We start from the raw sequence: 7853 nt of genomic DNA, 5'->3' as shown, positions 1-7853 counted from the left end.
ACACGTAAATCAGTCCATAAATGCTTTTCTAACTCATATGGAGATAGACAAATGAAGATCCCAAAGTTTCATTGAGGAATGGAAGCCGAAGAGATCCGTAGTTGGATAAGCACTGTTGAGTGGGTTTTCACCATCAAGAAGGTCATTCTAGAGAGACAAGTACCTTTAGCTGCATCGAGATTTCAAGGCAAGGCCCGAAGTTGGTGGTGTACTTTGATATATCAACGACGAGAGATCGACAAGCCTCCAATTCAGACATGGGAGGAAATTAAAAGGGTAATTGCACGGGAATTAATTCCATCACCACCACCATAAGTTCGACACACAGTTACTCCTACTCCTGTTAGATTGGTAGTGGGATGCATTTGTTGTGGTATGCTTGATCACGACATGTGGAGTTGTCCGACTCGATGTCCGCCTCCACCTATTGCCACCACCATTGATGTTGATGATGACAGACACCCAGATTATCAGGTTGTCGTAGAGGAGATTGGCGATACTAGTGGTGGACTAGTTGTTCTTAGTGATGAGGTCAACATTGATGATCTTGTTGTAGAGCATACTAAGTCTGAGCCTATTGCTAAGATTGGAGATGTAGAGTCTATGGAGTTGACAGAGGTTTCCGTGATTTGTGATATAGTTGAGATGCCTATAGTTGCAGATGTTACTCACGAGAGGCAAGAGGACACATACATTACGTATGGCCATACAGTTACCGAGGAGATATTTGTAGATGTCGATCGTGTTGAGATGGTATTGCCTACAACATTTATAGCGAGTTGGCATGGTCGGCCACTACTTTTGTGTCATGTTCAGTCGATCATTGGATTGTGCCATATTGCCACTACTCCATTTTGTCGCACTTGTCAAGATGGATTGTTTTGGATAATCCTTATCATGGGTGACTTTGACGGCCTTCTACGCCTCCTAAAAGAATGGGTTATCTACATATTTGACCTAGGCGGACTACCATGAAAGTGAGGCTGGTGGGGAACTCAAGGACAAGTTCTTTCTGATGCATGAGCATCCCCTTGGCATTCACTACATCAGCCCATATTTGCTCATTAGGATAGGCGTTTCTTTTGTGTAGTGGTAGTTTAGTGATTTTAGTGGCTTTACTTGTGCTTTGATGTCATTTTTACACTAGTAGGGGTAGAATGGAAATTATAGTTACATTGGGGGTATTTTGAAATTTTCATGTTGTATTAGGGGGCTGCCAATATAAAGCATCTTCCCTCTCATTTGTAGTTAGTTTTTTAGATTTGGGATTGTAGAGATTCCTCCTTTGGAGAGAAATTAGGGAGATATTTTTTCTCTTCTCTTTTATCCCTAGTATTTCTTGAAATTAGGGCTATATAAGCCAATGATTCTTTCCTCCACTTTTCAATACGGGACTATTCTCTTTTGTGAAGGAAGAGAGAAAACTCATGTTTCAAACCAGTGTGGCTATTTTGTAGATAAAACAAACTTTTAGAAATACAAAAGAATGCCACATTTTGTATTAAAATACCAACACATCAAACTCTTCTAACTCTTCAAATTACTTCATTGGACCATGCATAAAGACATCTTTAGAAGGCACAAGCAAAGTGTCACGCCCTAAACTGCCTACCATGGCTTGGATCATAACAACACCATATACCTGTAAAGTAACCTCCACAACCATGCATGGCTAGCAATATCAAGAACCATGCTCAATAGATAAATCCAAATAAATCCATCCATCCACAATAAATTATTTAATCAATTACATCAAATATCCTTCTCCTCTCAACCAATACTAAAGAAATAATATAAGTCATTTGTGTAGAATTAGATGTAGGTAATTGAGAGAGAGAGAGAGAGAGTAAGAGAGAGAGTGAGAGAGAGAGAGAGATGACACACCACTCGTTACACAATAGAAGGCGAAGAACTAATTCTACATACTTGTGTTTGCAGAGTTGTAGTTATTAATAGGGTTGATACCATACAATATAGATGGCAAATGCCATATTTACATTGATCTTTTACAGTATGAAAATGGTCAATTGTGGAGTGATTTAAGCTATACAGATTCTAGATGGAAACTAATTGAAAAATTGACAATCCTTTAACAATATAAGAGGAAAGAATAGTTGGCTGCCATTTTCCTTAATTGGAATGTGTCTCACGAGAGATCCATGTGATCCTCGTGAGATCTAAGATTTCCTAACACATAGCTACACATTTACTTGTCAAGTAGAAACAGCGTAAGCCATTTGATGAGCTGTGTCCAATCAACTCAAAGCCTCACAAGATAATTTTTTTGTTGTTGTGCAAAGTTGTTCAGGTCTATGTTCAATGGTTCAAACCATGCTAGATAGTTCATGTACCACAACTAGGACAACATATCAGAAAACAAATATCCAACACATGCCATGACAAATTGTCATACTTCTCTAGTAATCACCTTAACTCACATACACCTACACTGATATACACTCACGCACTCTCACACACATACAAACACACACTCTCACAGACATACACTCACACACTCTCACTCACATACAAACATATACACTCTCATAGATATCCACACACACACACACACACACACACACACACACACACACATATATACGCACATACAATCATACACCTAGATACAGACAACACACACACATGCACACAACACACACACACATACTCACAACACACTCATACACCACTTCACATAGGCATACTCACAACACACTCACACATATATATACAGATGCAAACACACTGTATTCTAGCCTTCATGAAGAAATTATTCTCTAATGATACCCTCCGACTTTCATTTGATGAGTTAACAAATGAGACAACGTGACTATAAACGGAAGCACAATTTCATGACCTATTAAATCGTATAACACAATCATGTTAGCTTTCTCTTGTGTTATACTTTGAATTGATTCATTTATAGACAAATTGACTTTATTCTCTTAATGTCCCTGAACAAACTAATCATCATAAAAATAGATCATAACATGAGTTCTCCTTACAATTTTTAAAGCAAAATTGATAAAACAGCGCAAAGCTCCAAAGATTATGTAGTCAATATCCTTAAAGAACACACACTACAATCCTATAAACAAACTTAGTTTTTTCGAAGAAATAGATGATGAAATACAAGAATTTCAGTAGTTATACGATGTACATCCACAAAGCTCTTAGCAGGCTTATGAACATGCAAGTTTTACAACCTTCTAAAGGAAAATGATGACAAAATACAAGAATTTCAGAGACTGTTCACATCAGACCTATTAGCATGCAGTTTTTACAACCTTCTAAAAGCAAATGATGATAAAATGCTAAAATTTCAAAGATCAACTACAAAAATTTCAGAAACTATTCATGGCAGACCTATGAACAAGTAGGTTTCACAATTTTTCTAAGGGATACTAATGATGAAATGTGAAAATTTCAAAGATTATGTGATACTCAACCACAAAGAACACATAGCAGGCCTATAAACAAACAAATCTGAGATTTTCTTCGAGTTAAATCAAGCATACTATAAAATCAGAGATCTAATCAAGACAAGTAATCATCGCACCTTAAGAGACGAAAAACAAAAATCTCAGATGCCTTGCTGAAAATCTTCATATCTTTGAATTGTGTTGAATCTAGCGGTATTCGAGATCAAATCAGAGCTTTGCCAAAAGCTTTGGAGAAGAAATATTGCATACCGGAACTCCAGTAAGATTGGCCGGAGAAGAAGACACCAAAAGGTTAGGGTTCGAAAGGCACAGCTAGAGTTTCTAATTGTTAAGATAAAGTTTCTACTGCAAAAGGAAACAAAACTAAGCAAGGTAAAGCAGAATGGGTGTGATGATGAAAGAAAATTGCCGGCCATAGTACAAATCCTTGTCGGAATCTTGGACGATGCTCGATCGGAAGAGAAGAAGAAAATTAAATGGCTAGAGTTTGAGTAATGAGATTCGGCAGCTAGAAGAAGAAGAGGATGACAGAGAACTGGATTCAAGATAGTTAATGGCCGGCCGGAGCTCGAATCTGCCTGTGAATTTACCAGAGAAGAAGAGTAGATAAACTAGGGTTTGATAATTTGAAGATTTTTTTTCTTCTCTTTCTCGCTCTCTCCTAATCTCTCAAACGAAAAATCAGAGTCCCCTAAATGAGCCCTCTCAATCGGTATTTATAGGAGATAGCCACTATTTTTTACTTCCCCTCCAACTTGTTTAAGACACCCCTTATTAGTGTATTTTACTTTGTTTTGATTTTGAATATGGTGGTCTACTGAAAAAGACTTTAATGAAAAATAAGCTAAATTCTCGCCCCTTAAGGTGCCTAGGGACAACCTCCTGCTACTATTTAAACAATAAATTGCTCTAACAGGTCAGCCCTCAGACTGGATAAAGTACCTCCCTTTTGCTACACTATATTTTCACTATGCTAACTATTACACTCGATTGCTAAGCAAACCTTGGCGGATTTCGATGAAATTTTAGAGAGACCTACTTGGGACCCTAACCTATCTTAAAGTACGATTTAGGACTCTAAAACATTAGTTCACTAGGGTTTTTATTCGAACCAGGTTATTAGGGTTTGTGGACCCCGATCCGAGAGAGATGCGGCGGGGGACGGGCCCCACGCGCGAACAGTCTCAGGATCATCCACGTGAATGGAGAGCTCTACCAAGGAACTCTCGAAAGAAGAATGCCTCTCACAGCATGAGTGACGATATAAGGTGAGATACCTCTCGATTCGGAGACTAGCCCAGATTCGAGGCATACCTTAAACAAAGAAGAGTCGCCATCCAAGGAAGTGGGCCAATGATCCCATACTATGCTCTGTTGCAACGGATAACCAGAGATTATAAAAAGAGAGTTCGTGCCTCATTACGAATTTGGAAGGTCTAAAGAGCACCTCATCCGCCCAAGTGCAAGCACCTGGTCTCTTATGCCATTTATTATTGATTTTGAAGAGTTTTGGGCGAAAGTCATATGAAATAGGAACGAATATCTCTGAGAAGACGTCTATCTAATCATGCATGTCTCGGAGATGAAAAATAAGCATACATAAAAAGAAATGAAAGAAGTGTCACCTAAGAATAACTAGGTTATGAGTGTCATACCTAATTGGTGTCTGAGTTCTGGTGTGCAAACACATGCATGCTACAGCTAAAGGTATAGGATCTGTACATGAAAGTAAAAAAACACAGCAAAACACACAACACAATTCAATTCTATACATGACTGGACAAAATGAGTCCTAACTCTAATGCGACCTGACTCGGACCAAGATGGCCGTCCATCCCAGCTGCTCTACGTATCCCGGCCTCGGGAAGAATCGGAGTCAACGTAGTTCGATGCCCTATTCTAAACTACTATGCCTAACCATCTAAAGCCGCTATCCTAGACTCGATTCCACTAGACTCGACTGATTTTTAAAGCTTTTTTGTACAATTGCTTAAAAACATGTGAGTTGTGATTTTTAGGACTCTATATGCCCTAATTAATGCAAGTTGGTTAGCCTTAAGCTAATGCAAGTGGGCCCTACATCTTATGTGTAACTAGGCTGTGCATCCTAAAGAAAACTATGGGCTGACTATATGCTTCCTAGTCTAGCCATCAGTTCGACTAAATGTCTAACCGATCAACTTGAGGCCTCCTAACTCTAGGGACACTCACACGACTGGACACACCATATCAATACAAATCAAGACAGACTCCTAATTCTAAAATACCCTAAACAGCTAGGACATACTCCTAACTCTAGAGGAAGATCTTTTTGAAAAAGGATTTGAATATTTTTGTAATTTTGAAAGATTTGAAATGTTTATTTTTAAGGTTTGGCTGGACTTGGGATGTGAATCCCAAGCTGCACTACGTACCCTGTTAAAAGGGATCAAGCCAACGTAGTTCGGAAAAGAAATCCTAACTACTCTGAATGACTCAAGATTTTTAAGATTTTTGGTTTATCAGATGTTTTTGATGTTTTTGACACAAGAAGACAACATCCTATCATCATAAGGGGAGGACAGACTCCTGATATCCCGCAAAGGTTGGACAGCATCCTATGCTTTGCGGGGGAATGAAAAGAATAACAACTCTGCAAGGGTTGGACAGCATCCTATACCTTGCAGGAGCGCATAAAAAAAACACATGACTTGATAAGAGGTTGGAGAGAATTCTAACCCCTATGATGATAGGACCGACTCCTGAAAGAAAGACTGACTCTCTAGCTAAGGACAGACTCCTAGGCTAAGGACTGACTCTGAAAATAGGATTCTAAGAAGGAGGTGCTAATGAGACAAAGCCTGTCTTCTAAAAGAAAATGAGATAAAGGAGGGTGCTAGTGAGACTATGCAAGTCTCCTAGACACAGAAGTGGGCTCCAAGAGAGGTGCTGACGAGACATGGCATGTCTCCTAAGGGTGAACTCACTAATGAGACAAAGCTTGTCTCTAAAGAGTGTATGACATTTCTGCGCCTGAGACATAGCCTGTCTCCCTGAGAGGGCTCTAGAGAACTGTTTCATTGCCCTTGCAATGAATGAGTTTCTAATGTCTAAGGGATACACATATAAAAGACTGGTCAAGTCTTTTGAAAAGAAGAGGGGAGTGCTATTTGGACTGAGTAAGTCCCTTAATGATGGGCTTGGGCTAGCGCCTTCATCGCCCTTGCAATGATAAGGGCAAGGGTTTAAAGGATGTCTAAACATGTCTACAAGACTTGATAAGTCTTCTAAATGAGAGGGGGATACATATATTTTAATTTGTACATTGAAGCAACATCAGAAGTTTTGAAGCAAATACTACCACATAAATGTCAAGCCTTGAAACTATACAGAACCTATCTAAGTCATAATTCAGTACCTTTAACATTTAAACCAATTCATTTCTTCGTAAGCACATGAATGACCTATCTGCTATCATCCTAACAAAGCTGAAAAGCACACTTTTAATTCTAAAAATACAACAAATCTACTTATATTATTTATGCCAGATGAAGAGCCATTAATAGGATAATAATAATAGAAATGACACCTTTCTATTCCATACATGAGAAAATGTGTTTGCTTACTTTTACATTATAAAACATGTTGCTTACCATGAAAAATACTCTTGCACCTCAATCTCCCCTTGAAACCTTATTCCACAACTAGCTAAACAAAGTAGGGTATTCATTTTATTTTATTTTAATCTTACATGGAAAACATTTTACTACTGAGCCATGGGATCCTGTCGTAAAAATATGGGATTTTTATTTTAAAATCTCCCATACACATCAAGATATTTATCTAAAAAAAAAAAAACAACATAAGCTAATAGAGGACAAAGCATACCATTATGCACATGACGTTTTTGCCTTTAAACCCAACAGATGCTCATCACAACATAAACCAATGACACAACAGCCTTATGATTTGAACCAGTGGAAAACAGAATTTTATCCAAAAATTTGTAAACGAGACAAACATATTTGAGACCCAAGAGGTAGTCATCAAAGCCCAAAGTATCCTTCAGATCTTATGCATATCAACTTCATATACTCTAGAAAACGACATTATCAATATCCTTTTAATTAAAATCTCTAATTTAACCCTTCATCACTTTAAAAAAAAAAACTATTAAAATTTTCAACCAATAAAATTCTTCACAAAATAAGCTAAATTAGTTTAGCTCTCCAAGCCTAATGATGTTCATAAATACCAGACTCAACTCCTACAATCCTAATGCATTGTCTGAAGAAGACACCATCAAATTCAGCTCATTGTAAATGCCTTATGCTTACATCTGACACATCTTGAGACCATTCATAGATAAACTATCACCTAATGCATAGGGGTAAACAAAGGTAAAAATCTTCACTTTCTCATAACCCAGAC

The sequence above is a fragment of the Tasmannia lanceolata genome, unplaced genomic scaffold (genome assembly GCF_043159265.1).
Source record: "Tasmannia lanceolata isolate RefF3 unplaced genomic scaffold, GAP_Taslan_0.1 ptg000006l, whole genome shotgun sequence".
In the NCBI taxonomy this organism is placed as follows: domain Eukaryota; kingdom Viridiplantae; phylum Streptophyta; class Magnoliopsida; order Canellales; family Winteraceae; genus Tasmannia; species Tasmannia lanceolata.
This window is presented reverse-complemented; position numbering follows the sequence as displayed.